Source organism: Camelus ferus, chromosome 17 (genome assembly GCF_009834535.1).
Source record: "Camelus ferus isolate YT-003-E chromosome 17, BCGSAC_Cfer_1.0, whole genome shotgun sequence".
Classification (NCBI taxonomy): domain Eukaryota; kingdom Metazoa; phylum Chordata; class Mammalia; order Artiodactyla; family Camelidae; genus Camelus; species Camelus ferus.
The window spans coordinates 41,412,956-41,428,027 of NC_045712.1; the positions used below are offsets into that span (position 1 = coordinate 41,412,956).

General features: G+C 41.7%; 1 protein-coding gene and 1 long non-coding RNA gene across 2 annotated transcripts in view; one reads left to right on the forward strand and one right to left on the reverse strand.

Annotated features, from left to right (window-relative positions):
- Positions 1 to 15,072, forward strand: part of LOC116657262 — a 165,304-nt gene that overhangs the window by 108,672 nt on the left and 41,560 nt on the right. The window lies entirely within an intron of this gene.
- MOBP (myelin associated oligodendrocyte basic protein) overlaps positions 3,766 to 15,072 on the reverse strand; it is a 43,725-nt gene continuing 32,418 nt past the window's right edge. The window contains exons 6-7 of the transcript XR_001367476.2: positions 6,942 to 7,024; positions 3,766 to 6,824 (exon numbers count right to left, since the gene is read on the reverse strand). The gene's annotated coding sequence lies outside the window, so the exon portion shown is untranslated. The remainder of the gene's footprint in view (positions 6,825 to 6,941; positions 7,025 to 15,072) is intronic.

Consider the following 15,072-nt stretch of genomic DNA (forward strand, 5'->3'; position numbering starts at 1 on the left):
TTTGGTGGGGGTGAGATGATTAGGTTTATTTATTTATTTACTTACTTACTTTTAGAAGATGTACTGGAGATTTAACCCAGTATCTCGTGCATGCTAAGCATGCACTCTACCACGTGGGCTACACTGTCCTTCCCCAGGATTCTCCTCTTCTATGGTTGAATAATATTCTATTTCTTAAATCCATTTCACCAATTGATGGACAGTTAGGTTGTTCCCCTATCTTGACTATTGTAAATAATGTTGCAATGAACATAGAAGTACTGATATCTCTGAAATAGTGATTTCATTTTCTTTGGATATATATCCAGAAGTGGGATTGCTGGATCGTATGGTAGTTTTATTTTAATTTTTTTGAGGAACCTCCATACTGTTTTCCATAATGGCAATACCAGTTTACATTCCCACCAACAGTGTACAAGGGTTCCCTTTTCTCCACATCCTCACTGATATTTGAATCTCTTGTCATTTTGATCATAGACATCCTAACAGGTGTGAGGTGATAGCTCATTGGGGTTTTGATTTGCATTTCCCTGATGATTAGTGATGTTGAGCCTCTTTTCATGTATCTGTTTGACCATCTGTATGTCTTCTTTGTAAAATGGACAATTTCTTGATCTTCAGTCAACTATATTTTCAGGAATAATGTCAATCCATGCATGTCCATTACATCTACTTTATCAATTGTATTATTGAGACTTCTATATCCTTGCTTACTTTTTTTGTCTACTTGTTCTGTTATGGACCCAGAGACGTAAATTAAAGTCATCTGAGATGGTGTTTTGATCTTTATTTGCTTTAATATCCTGAAATTTCAGTTTTACAAATGTTAACATTGTGTAATTTTGTGCATAGACATTCATTATTTTTGTACCAATGGCACACTAGCATATAAAGAGTGCTACTCTAAATACTACATTTTGGTGCTAACTCATATTTTAATAGTTTTTTTTTAAACACAGTTGTTTGTTTTGTGTGTGTATTTCTTCTTCAGAAAATTTGTGGGAAGAATGGTGCTATGGCAGGTCTGCACTTGTCCCTCCCTCCTAGGGGATGCCTGAGGCACTTTGACTCCTGGCCAGAACCCTTACAGATAGCTACTGATAGAATTTACGAATTAAAAGATAAATGAGGGCGTTGCAAGGTTGCTTTGTACTGAGTTATTGCTTTTTATTCTTATTTATGTATTTATTTATTTGACAGCTCACATTGTATCTTCTCCCCTGGGTGTGTCATTTCTGCTTGGCAACTGATTTCTCAAGGTTTTTATCTTTTTTTTAAAAAAATTAATAACAAGGTATTTGGTTAGAACGTTCATCCATCACATTGCAAGGTTTTCTGGTATTCCTTATAAATTTTGCTCACCTTTTTAAATTTTATGTTTACACTGATTCATGCTGGATCAGCTCCTTTTAATTTTTCTCAGCATTGAATTAGCTGGACTTCCCTGACTGTCTGTCTGTGGGAGGTGGGTATATTCACTGTTTTGGAGGTTTTGGTTTCTCGATGTTTTCTGAAATTTGCCACTGCTTGCTATTCACCAATTTTCAGTACGTTTCCTCTCCTACTCTCACGTAGTTTCCACTCAGTCTCCTCCCCATCTTGCCAGAGCCTTCAGCCCTCTGTTTGTGCAAGAGATGTATGTTTGTCACTTCAGTGTGTATCCTTGTAGACAGGAAGTATATTTCTGAAATCCACTGTCGCAGGGCCACCTGTCTGCTCAGAGCAGGGTCCCCCAAACAGCCACAAATTATGTTCAGTGGTTTAGAGAGCCAGGGCAGGATTGATGCTCGCATGTTGACAGCTCCCCCTTTCACTCTCCCTCCAGGGGTCTCAACTTTCCGTCAGAGATGTTAGGAACGAGGGCAGTTTGCTTAAAGCAGTAGGAGTCCAGTTTGACTCACAAACCCCCGGGGTGAGTTCTCACTGTGACACCCGTGGGCGGAAGAGAGTAAGTAAAACAAATCGCCAATCCCGCGTGACTGACACAATCCAGCGTGACTGACCCTGACCACGGGCAGTACTCAGAGGCTCACAGACACCCATCCTTGGACTTACGTATTTAAATAAACCCCAAACCCTCCTCTCCTTTCTCTGTTCTTCCTTTCACCCCACTTGGTTTCCACCCAGCACCTCCATCCTGCCACCCACCAGGCAGCCCCAGCATGTGCTGACTTCCTGCCCAGTGCAGGCCCCTCCACCAGCTCCTTTGGGAGGAGGGTTTGACCTCCTTGCACGTTTGGCACTGTGCTGTCCTTTGTTGATGATAAACCTGTTGCTTGTTGGTTTCCTTCTAATTTTTTGTAAACTATATAGTATGCGTCTAAGACACCGATTTTGCAAAGAACCTGATGTTATCACAAACACCAATTGGTGTTTAAATGACCTTTTTTCACTTGTTTGATCATACGTTTAGTTCTTGTAAACATCAGCTTGCATTATATTGGCCTGTTTTTCCACTTGATTTTTGTACTTTTGGTAATGTTTAGTGCAAGCATGTTTTTCCTTACATATTTATGACCAAACTTACCCCTTACCATTCTACTTTCTGTTACTGCACCTATGTTCTATGCTTCCTTAATTTTAAAATCTCCCTAGAAAGAGAAGCTCAGTTAAAATGTACATTTCTGTGGCATGTTTTTTCTTTATCTTTCTTCTTTTACTTTTTAGCTGATTTTGATACTTCTTCACCAACATGCTTTCTTGTTTGTCTGATTATCAAAGTTTCCAGTGCATCAGGGTCCACCTAACATTTTCTGACATCTGTAGGATTTTCCTCCCTTGTAGTGAGGCATGGTGAGTCTCCTGCAGGTAGAGAAGCTGGTTCAGATTTGCCATCTGAGAGGCACAGCCATGTGGTAATAAAAATAATATGGAAATAGGATGTAGAGCCCCTGCTTGTGCAAAGTGAATCATTGTTGGGTAAGTGGCCATAAGTGTGACACAACCTGCAGGCGTGCGTGTGTGCTGGCTGAGAGAGCGCCACAGTTTTCAGAGGATGCCTCTGTCTGCTGTGCAACCACTGCTGGCCATACTTAGGAAAGACTGTAATTTACTGCTGGGAAGATAAGAGAGACAGCTCTTCACGGCCATCCTTTAAGACCTTTAAAGGTCATCCCTGGCATCACCAAAAATTCTCTAGTCCGCTTGCATCCTTTTCTAGCAAATAAACCACATTTCCCAGAGACCTTTGGAATATCAATATCGTTCCTGTGATAGATACCCCTTCCGAATGTGTCCTGCTTCAGGTTCCTCTCCTAATAGAAAAAGACAGCATCCTGCATTTTCAAACTCTTGCTTCTAAAAAAATAAGTGTATGACTCTCATAATTTCTGTTAATCAATAGACAGCCTTTTCAGTAAACAATTTCAGAGACAGGCTATGTTTTTCAGGCAGTTCTGTTTCATCTTCTCTTTGCATCATTATGAATCTGTGATGCTCTGATATCCTAATGCAACCTTGCTTTCTTTCAACATCTAGAATTCACAAAGGAATCCTGATTGTTTTTTTTCCCCTGCCCAGAAATATAGAATCAACTCTCCTCTAAGGGTATTTGTTCCTTTCACTGGAGAATAGTTTTAGAAACCACAGCACTAGTCCTACAAATAAACTTGTCCCACATTCTGACTGGAATATGGCAGATGGCAGCAAAGATATCCAATGGCATAAATCACCGTAGGGACAGAACAGATAAAGCCTCCTTTAAAAATATGTCCCGGGGTTCTTCGTATTTCCAGTTCACCTCGATTGTAATAAATTCTTCTTGCCTTACTCTAATAGAAGAGTTTATTAATCCATCTTTTCAATTTTTGAACAACTTACTTTTCTTGTTTCCATTAGCATTAAATTTTTAAAAGCAATATGTTATCACACCAAACCGTAAGTGTAAATATGAGTATCGCCTCCCCAAATTCAGAAGGCTCCACGTCTTTTCTTCCGTCTCCACCCTCAGCTCAGCCATCCTGAAACCGGCTTCACGGTGGTTTCCATCGATTCTTCGGTCCTCATCTTAGCACCAATATCTGAAAGGAAAGAAACCCTAGGCTCCATCTAGGGGAACACCAAAGAAACTAAGAGGTCAAAACACTCAAGGTGAGACACAGGTACCCCATCTGCTTAATAAAAGGTAATAATAAAATGTAGAATATAGACAAATAACACTTCTCAAAGTTATAAAAAAATCCTCTGTCAATTTTCTCCAATAGCGCTCCCCAATTTGAATTTATTTTCCCTTTATATTTTTTCTTTCATTCATGCCATTTTGTATTTAGGGGACAACATTTTTAGTAAAAACCTGTAGTTTCACACCAGCTCCATGGGGTATATACAGTGGCCTGTACCAACTCTCAAGGATCGACTGTGCACATCTCTTTCCTATTCTGCATTCAGGATACCCATTCTTAGCTTGCAATCAGCCATAGTGGGAGTATTTACACCATGGAAATTGGCAAACACTATCAATCAGGACTTTCCACCCAGAAGGCCAGTTTTTAAGCATTTACTGGGACAATTCTGGGTACATATCTCAGTTTTCCCCAAACGGGTCAAAATGTCAGACCGTAAAAATCAACTGACATGCAGAATTATCAGAGTGATATGCCAAACATTATGGCTGAGAATTCCCACTCAAGAAATTTACATAGAGGAGGGTAGGGGTATAGATCAGTGGTAGAGTGCGTGCTTAGCATGCACGAGGTCCTAGGTTCAATCCCCAGTACCTCCATTTAAAAAAAAAAAAAAAGGTTGATTTACACTTAGTAGGCATTGAATAGATACTGGTTAAGTATTTTAAAAAAAAAACAAATTTACATAGAGTAACTTTTGGAGCTTTGTAATTTTTGTAATATTTACTGCATAGTGCTCCCCGGAACCAACCCTTAAAAGACAAAAAATACAATTGGATTAGAGTGCATTTTAGTTATAATTCCATTTAGTTATTCACCAGTTTCAAGTAATTTCCAGATGTTTTTGATCCATCCCCAGAGGGCTTTATTTCCACAACAGACAACATAGAGAATTCAGCAATTTCTAGTTATTAACATTTCTGTGCTGATATACAGGGGGTTTTTTTTTATATGAATTACTACACACCATGCTCTCTCCTCAGTGTCATGTTCTGTAGTAACTGTGTGTCTTCTGGATAATATGGAGGACAGAACCCAGCAAGTTTGGAGTGTGGGGTCTGGCTTTGCCAAAATCTAACATGGACTAAAGGAATATTGTTTCCTTATTGGGTCTAAGTGGGGCTGGCCGGCTAATTTGTTCTCTGTAGTGGTCTGTCATGGCACCCCCAGTGTTATTCCCAGGAATGGCATGGACTCAGATATCTCATCACTGGAAACTGTACACAGTAGAGGTTCTCATTTTATTGTTCATTTAGCACCTGAATGTAGGCAGGGAACATTTCTACCTGAAGGCTCTGTGTAGCTCGATTTCCCTGCCTTTTTATTGCCACTTCCCCAGAGAAGTGACGTCCCCAGGTGAGGAAGCCAGGCACCTGGCCTCACCCTCCCACTGCCCTGGGACAGGACCTGGCCTGCTTCCTCTTTCCAGGAGTGTGATGTTCAGAGCTAGAGCTCATCTGAGTCTAGACGCTTCCTCCCTACTACTGGCACTCCCTCTCCTTGAGCAGGACTTCCTCTGGCACTGCCCCTGTATTCTCACTTGCCCTTCAAGCTTGGCTAGGTCTGGCTGTGTTCACTCAAAGACACAGATCCATGGCCTTGTTGGTGTCTCAGGCACCTGCCTGTGCATGGCCACCCCAGCTCCCAGCACAAAACTGACCCCACGCCCTCGCTCACCTTTGCTCTGAGTTTCCCTCCATCTAATACTGCCCTTTTTACATCCCTCCACATTCTACAACATTCTAGTATCTTCTACTGTGCTTTCTTACCTCTTACTAAAGGAAGGTTGGGGGGTGGGGAGGTATATTCTAGCTCCTCCCCCCTTCCCCATGTCAGAAACTAGCAGAAGCCCAGTACAGCCCAGATTTTAAAAACTGACTCAGAACAAGTATTTTTGTTTTCTAAGACTTACAACCTTGGAGAGACCCCAGGTTGATCATTCATCTCCCTTACCGCCCCAGACGCATTTGTATCTGGCTAATACATTGTTGATCATTTCTACATAGCTTTTAATTTCTGTTATTTCTCCAAACCGGAATTATTTCAAATCTTCTTTTTGATTTCCAAGAGTAGAGATATTTCTTGGATTGCCTTTTATTCTGTTGTCATTTTTTTAAAAATTCTATTGCATTATAGAGGGAGTGTGAGATCATATGGCTTCTGCATTTGGGACAATTATAGCATTGTGGGAGGCTAAAATTTATGCATAGGGCATCATATTGTATTTACCATCTACTTTTTGCTTTTTTATGTTCCTCATTTTGTCTTCCAAATTTGTCGACCTGGTATGAGTATATTTGATTCGTTTGTTTTAACTGCTATTCAGGGTTTCATTTATGAATATTACATTACCGATTCATTCATTCTGTTGATGGAAATTTTGATTAACTTCTTTCTCTCTCTTTTTCCAATGGCAAACAATGCTTCACTGAACATGTATCTTTTTTTTCTTTCTATAAATGCAAGTTTTCTCAGGATTGGTGCCTAAAATTCTAATTACTTGATCATAGGTTATAGAATATCCCATTTTGCTAGTACCCCAGAAATGTTGTAATAGTTTATGAATTCTCATCAGTGGCTTACATCCTTTCCAACACTTGATAATTTTTAATTTTTGCCATTACAATGGTTGTTCAACATTATCTTTGTTTTTACATATCCCTGAAGAAAGATATATATCTTCAGATTGAAGAAACTTGAGTCCTGAGCAAAAAAAATAAAAATAAATCCATACTTAGTGACATCGTAGTGAAACTTCAGAACACCAAGACCAAGAGAAAAATCTTAAAAGCAACCAGAGGGAAAGCACAATTTACTTACAATGGAAGGACAAGTAGACTGACAACATATTTCTCATGGCAATTATAGAGGTCAGAAGACAATGGGATGATATCTTCAAAATACTGTTGGGGTTAAAAAAAAAAACCTGTCAAACTCGAACTCAATATTATTCTCCCAATGGTTGTGTCCATGCATCCTCTACTGGCCTCCCCCACCTTATTCAGAAATAGATACTGCTCCTTGACCGAAGGGATGGTAGATGTCTGAAGCTGGGCACATCCTAGAAACTCATTCCCTCTGTTCACATGATTGGTCCAAAGAGGAGGCACAGAAACTAAGAAAGACAGAAATCGCTTTGGTCACTCTCCATCCTGCCCTCTCCATGCTTTGCAGATGCATCCTCTTTGTTTTGGTTCCTTGCATCTGAGAGTTTTGAAAGGGAGCTTTTGGAAGAAATAAGGAGGGGAGAGAGAGACAGAGAAAGAGCGGGGACGGTGGGGGAGGACACTCTAAGAAGTTCTACTCAGAGTTCATTTTTTTACTGACTGGAGGTGTAGGAGTGGTGGAGGGCAGATGGAATGTGCGGACTGAAAAGATGTAGCCCAACCACTGTGAAAGATGGAAGACAGAGGCAACCAGAAAAAGCAACAGATAAAAGCATTGTCCATCAGTGGATAAACTCTGAATAGGCTCCACCTGCCAACAATTTCCATCTTGGGAAATAGAGCATCTCAGTTTGTGTGCTCTCTCACCATAAGCACAGAAACCACGTGAATCTGAGTGTCCCTGTGTTATATCTATGTTTTCTTTATTCAAGCCAAAGACAACATAGTCCATGTAAATCACAGAATTTTAGAACTGGAAGATTTCATAAAGGTCTTTTAATCTAATCCTTTCATTGTATAGGTGGGTAAATCAAAGACCACAGAGTGAATTGCTTGGAGTAACATAACTAGTTCATGACAGATCTAGACTAGAACCTGGATCTCCTAACCCCCGAGTCACTTCTGCCTCCCCATTTGCCACGCTATCTTGGCATCCATAGGGACTGAATTTTTGGAGTAACTTTCCTAATGTCCTAGCATCATGCTTTCTGTAGTAGTTGTTTTCTAAATGCTGGCTATTTAGTATGTCCTTTTTTTCTCTTCCCTTTTCTCTCCATTTTTCCTCTGCTAGAAAGTTCTTGGGTTTGATAATAAAGCAGATGTTCTACAACCCTACCATGAAGCTGAAGACCCTACCACTCACTGGGTGTGGGAGGAGTTAGCTCATGCCTGGTGCCATTATAACAGCCAAATGGAGTGGGAAAAGGTGTCTTGGAGCAGGTAGTACAGTGATACGGGAAAATCAAATGTGGCCCAGCAATCTGGAGTGGACTCTGCTCCTAACCTAAGGGCTCCTTGAGTTCACACTCAGCATTAGCACATTCCCAAAAGAGAAAAGCCTACTCAAAAAAAAAAAAAAAAAAAAAAAAAAAAAAGCAGCAGCCTTCAAGAAACATTGAAGTAGAGAGGACATATCTCAGAATCCATTTGGTAAAACTTAGTTAGATTTTGGCATCAAATCTTTAAGTTCTCTTTCTAAAATCTTTCTGTTCATATGCTTTACTCCGGGGGAGTTTCTCTCCTGCTTCCCCCCACCCCACAATTCCTAAATTCCCCTTCTTTTGGCCAGAGCTCTTTAGCTCTACCCCAGGACTGTAAACACCACTTGGCAAGGCAAAGTACTTTGGTTAGGCAGATATTCGTGTTCCTGAAGCCTGCCCTACCTCAGGGAGCTTCGTTCAGTTTATTTAGCCAGGGGGTACGTTATAGTGCACACATGGTTTTAGGTCCAGAGTATGGGACCAATGTATCCTTTTTCTCATCCCAATATGGCTCCAGACATTGTTCTATATCAATAAACAGATTGGCTAGACTGATCGCAGAAGTCACCCCAGAAGTCAGGTTCCTGGAGTTCTAGATGACTAAAAAGTGACCTCTGTCCACTAGCCCCCTTCATAATTGTCCCTCTGAAATTTTGTTTCCATCTAAGTGTGCTAAATCTTTTAGATTTAAAAATTTCATCATCTTTGTTCTACCAAGTTGCCCCGTGAGGAAGGGAGGGTGAGGTAGGCGTCATCCTTCCACTTTTGCAATTAAAGAAACCAAGATGTTGATAGGTTAAATGACTTGACCAAAATCATACAGCTGGTGAGAAACAAAACCATGTCCCAGCCCAGTTTTTGTTAGGGAAATAAATGCCCTTTCCAGAATCCAGTCTTCTTGCCCATGTTCATGAAACTTTTTTTGAGCCACTACTTTCAATGCCAACAATTGGAAAACTTATTGATTTACTGTATTTGCTTTCATGTGAAGGTATTAAATTCTTGCAAAATCACCAAAATGTAAACAGAAAAATAAGAAATATCAAGAAGTTGAGTGTATGTTTAGAAACCAGATAATTAACTTTCCTAAAAAAAAAAATCAAGGTATATGTTAGAGGTTAATATATTCAAATGAAATTTTACTTTATAAATATTAATGCTGGATAAAGCCTAAATAGAAATACTCATAGGAATATTGCTCAGGGCAGAAAAAAAAATTGTAGGCTCAAAGAAGTTTAGTTCAATGGATTATTTTCCAAAAGCCAGCTGTTTGTTAGCTTAAGTAAGATCAAGCACCTTGGTCATGAGAGTTACTCTGTGGGATGGTGGCGGGGCTCCGTGGGGGGTCTGACATCGTATTATTATCTATGTCTAGATACTCTGACTAGTGAAGGCAGAGGACCCTGCAGCAGAGGAAGGACTGCCCACTTCTGCTCTGAGCAGATGGCATTAGTTCACATTTGGTCTTACACTGCCTTAGAGTCTCTGGCTGCAGCCTTTCAAACGAAGTGCCTTAATCCTCACTGGGGCCAGGACGTGTAAAATAATCACATTTTTTTGTCAAAGTCACAGACGTAATCCCTGAGTAGATGATCTGGAGGACGAGAGCAAGCTGAAAATTTCAGGAGGAAGTGTCTCGCGGCAAGTCGTGCAGCGTATGGGAACTTTTGTGCAAATGCTGATACCTTGCGCATCTTAAGAAAGACAGTAACACATTTATGTTAATGAGGATCCTTTCCTTACTATTATTATTCTCTTTTAAAAAGGAGTTGCAAAGATGGTCCAGTTCTGGGTAAAGTCTGCTCATCATAGCAGTGTGGAAAGTATACCAAATCCACACTCGGCCAAGTCAATAGCATGGTGGATATGAAGGCTGAAAAGGGAGCCATGTTTTCTTTTCTTTTTTTGGGGGGGTGGGTTGTTGTTTACTCATTTATTTATTTTTAGAGGAGGTACTGGGGATTGAACCCAGGACCTTGTGTGTGCTAAGCATGCGCTCTACCTCTTGAGCTATACCCTCCCCCCTCAAGGCCATGTTTTCCAAGCTGTTTCCATAAATCCCAGAAAATGACAGTTGTCCATATCATATAATCAAGGGGAATGAGAGACAACATAGGGGTATGAAACCATGGTCCCTGCTCTTTTGAGGATTGCGTTCTAGTGATGGAGACAGGTGACAGCCATACAAGTAAGTATAGGAGGTAAATACAAGTAGTGATGAGAACTCTGACTAGGAGATGAGCATCCTGTTTCCCTGTTTCACTGAGGGAGCGCTTCCTACCTGCCAGCTCTGTGCTCATTACTGTACACACTCTTCCTATTCAATGGTGCTCGCCTGTAAAATGAAGCCTGTAGAGCTCCCGCCACTTACCCAACTTCACACAGCCAGTGACACTCAGGCAGGGGTGTGGCCACAGCTTTGTTTATTTTCAGATCCCTCACACTGAACCATTGCACGCGCCACCTCTCCTAATAAGGGTTAGGTGATAGCTGCCGTGGTCAACTCCCACGTCTGCTGAGCGTGTGAGAGCCGCCCCTGTTCTGTGCCTTTGGCGCAGACCTGTACCCAAACCCTCCCACCTACGAGAACGCCAACCAATAAAGCGAGCGCTCACCAGCACAGGATACGCCAAGGGCACCTTGTAGCCTTGGCAGCCAGCCCCGTGTGGATGGAGGAGATGGTGTTACATGCTTGGGTGCGCTCAGCCATCTGCTGGAATAGTTGTGTGAGCTCGAGCGTCTCAAGTGGTGGTCTGGCCACTCTGCCTGGTGGATGGAACTTTCACTTCTGAGTCTTTACTTACATAGTACTCAGTAAATCTCTGAACCATTTTTCCTTCAATATGTTTTCATTACTTATTCAGTCCCCAGATATTGACCTTATTGGTCAGTGACACTGGTGATGAGCAGACTTGTCCGTGCACTTGAGGACAGACCCTTTTGTTTTGACCTCTTAGGTATCAGTATAAAAGTGCTTACTGCTCCAGGGTCCCATGTGAAAGGAGAGCTCCTAAAAAACATGGGTAGAGGGCAAAGGTCAGGTAGTCCCCAAAAATGTTTATAAATAGGGGCTCAGATGTTGAGACAAAATGAGTTTTCTATTTAGAAAGAAAACACACACACACACATACTTGATTTTTACCTCTGTGTAAATAATGTCCTGGGTTTAAACAAGTTCATTGCCATAATGCACCCCTACCTAACGTTATTCTAAGTCAGTTATATCCCCGCGGGGGTTAGAAGTGTTCAGAAAACAGAGCTGCCTTAAGAAACAGCTTTATGAAGCTTTGTTGGGTGATATGTGTACACGAAAGTGTTTCATTTTCACAGCAACTTGAGTTTCACAAGTTGAGGCAGGAAATGGGAATGACATGCCAACCAAACCTTCTTCTGTTTGGGCAAGGAGCACCACAGGGTTTACCCCTGCCAGGAGCCCTGGACTTCCCATCTGCTTGTTATTTTGAGCACAAGGAAGACGGGGAATCAGGGAATGGAAGGGAGGGAACTCACCTCTCCCAGAGCACATGAAACAGCACAAAAGAAACCACAAAAAGGGAAGAATCTCTCTCTCTCTCTCACGCGCACGCACACACACACAAACATACACACACACACACACAAGTTTGATGCTAAATGCTCCCAGCTCTTCCTTTGGACTCCAGTGGTTCTCTTATTAGGACTCCAAAGCCTCACTGAAGGGAAACTTACACCAGAAGAAAGGGGAAGTCATCACTTAAAAAGCTGGGTTCAAGTATTTGAGGACTTTTGAAGACTCGAGACAATGAAAGTCTAAGCAAATTAAAACTGTAGGTGAAAGCAAGTTAGGGAGGTAGCTTCAGCAGTGATGGAACCAGCCTAATTCAGGAGAGCCCATCTGCAAGGCATGATGGCCCTTTGACACCAGGCCATTTGGGGAAGCGAAGACAATTGGGATTGGAGAGACCTGGAGCCAGGGTGCACCCAGATGTGGGTCAGCACCCCTCTCAGGTTCATCCTTGGTCACCTGACAGTACAGACCTGCATGAATCAAAGTGGTGCCAGTTTGGGCAGGATCTCAGTTAGCAGCTGGGAACAAGACCTGGAGAAGGCAATGAAGACGGCGTGAAACCCAGAGCAAGAAAATTGTATAAAGGTTGTTGGTGGCTCTTCTGGCAATCTAAACACCAAGCTCTTTGGGGAATTTAAGTTGTAGGAAAACAGATGAGTGCAGGAAAGAGATGGAAGGGAGGCAGGAGCTAGGAGAGGAAGGGGTGGCAGTTGGAGGGCGGCAGAGTGGAGAGAAGGCTGTGGTCTCCTTTGCCCTCCCAGCCCTACCCACTGAGATCAGTGAGCAAACCAAATACCATCTCAAGTCTCAGAAGGAATCCATGGCTTAGAAAAGCAATGGAGCTGAAGTTCTCAATAAATATGCAGCTAAAACCATGTCATCACAATCTTTGCATCTGAGGAGGAAAGCCATAGGGAAGGAAATGAGCAGGATCATTTTAAACATAAAGATTTGGTTGGCAGATTACCACAGAAGAAGATGAAAAGTCAGGGAATTCAGATGGTACCAAAATCCGCATTAACAAGAGTTGAGGAAAACAGACACCATTAACATTCCAAGCCAAATAATGAGGTGTCAGCAAGGCATCAGCTGGAAGAAAAAAGCTGGAAAATGATTCCTTTTTTTCACTGCTTGCGGCCAAAGCTCTAGTTGAAAATGAATGCAAAATCTTGCAGCTGGCAGCAGAGATCCTTAATGATCTCCATCAGCAGAAAACTAAGATTCTGTGCAAGGGTCTGACTCAAAAAGCTTACAATCCAGAAGAGAAAGAACAGAAGCCGTCAGCTGCAGATGGGGATGTTCACAGAGAATTCAAGAAACGGAGAGTGAATTATAGTGAAGATAGATTATATAAAAATTTGTTGGATCATTTTGTGGGGAAAAAAAAATCCCAAGACACCAGGCTTTTTCCTTCTGATGCATTAAGATTTCGTTCTGGAGAGAAGAGAGATACTGCCTTCTGGAGACAGAAATTGCAGATAGCAAACCCAAAGATTGGTGTATTATAGAGATCTCAGAAATAAACCACATCCAGGAAGTCCACTAAGTCCCATCAATGAAAGGTCCTGGAAGCCAGGCTCCTTACCACCCACTCTACACCAGTGCTGTTCCAACTCTTTCTTGTTATAGAAGAGGCACGCCTGCAGGGGAATTAGTTGAGAATGGGCTGCCACCTGAGTAGAGGGACCTATGAGGTGTCAGGAAAAACTTTACCCTCTGATCTGCAAGCAAACATGACTTAATCGACGAAAAATTGCCAGAATGTCTATTGAATCCCACACCCTCTGAATGACAGACTACCCAACCCTCCTTGAAGGTGGACACAATAGGAATATCTCCATTTCATCAGTATTGGAACAGATCTGCCTGGAGGTCAACACGGGGCTATGCATGGACCACCACCTGGGCCAAAGGACTGTGTTCAGTGTCTGAGAAAATATCTGCCTCTAATACTGGCCTTAGTGGGGCTTCATTAACAAAGAATGGCCCCACGGGGGAAGGGTACAGCTCAAGTGGTAGAGCGCATGCTCAGCATGCAAGAGGTCTTGGGTTCAGTCCCCAGTACCTCCTCCAAGTGGAAATCAATGAAGAAACCTAATTACCTCCCCCTCGGAAAGCAAACAATACAAACAAAGAATGGCCCCAGGAGCTCTTACTTTCTGCAGGGAGGGCTGGTTTGGCTAATGCTGATGCCAATGACTTCCTGTCTTTATCAAGAATATCTGTCATTAATTCAGCACATAAAGGACTTCCACTGCCATCAGCCACTTTCTCAAACATGAACCCAGACATTCCCAACCTTTTTTTCCTGGTAAGCTTATATCTCCTTGCTAAAAGAGCTTTAGAAACGTAGACCCTCTTGCCATAAGGAAGTACCATCTTTCTTGACCTTAATTATTTAAGATGATCGACCTTTCTCTTTCTGCAAAATACATACAACCTTTGGATTCCAGAGAGGAGCCTCTCCAGATATCACTGTTGGCTCCCATTGGCTTCCAGTCTCAGGTTATGAATGGACCTTTGGGACAGTTCAAGTGCTTCAAAAATCCAGTGTGAATGTTACTTTGGTAATTAGATTAATACTATTTTAGAGCTTAGTTTTATTGCTAAGAGATCTTTTTGAATCAAATCACTCAAATCTGATCGATCTGTGATTTGCTATAGGTAAGACCACCCCTTCAGCTGTAGCCTCTCATTTTCTCCACTCTCCTCAGACCTTTTTTCTGTACTATTACTGTAGTTTATATAGTCAACGTAGCTTGTGCAACAGAGATGGGGTTGAATATAATCCACATTGAATGTAATACTTTTACATAGATTTGCTTGAAAGGAAGAGTGTAGGAATAAATATCAGGACTGTTTGCTCATCTATATCCTTTTGCTCATCCGTACTTTGGATAAACCTTGATCAAAAGTCAAAACACTCAACTTGGTGGTAGGTGAACTGTTGCCTAAGAGGAGATAATTAGTTGCTGAAAGACCCATCAACTAAACCCAAACCTATAAGGTGATGCCAAAGAATACGCTCTTCAATTCAAGAAACCATTTAGAAAATTACTAACATAAGTATTCTATCAATTTCTATCAATTTCTCTCAGTTGTGAAAGTGGAGATTGTGACTCTTCTATCCCAGTGGGACCCTTTATTTGCATAAAATTAGAAGTCAACATAGACCCTAAAAGCTGCTTTAGTTGATGTGGAAGTGACCTGACCCCTGTCAGCTCAACCTCCCCCTCATCTCATAAGGTGGCATCTGC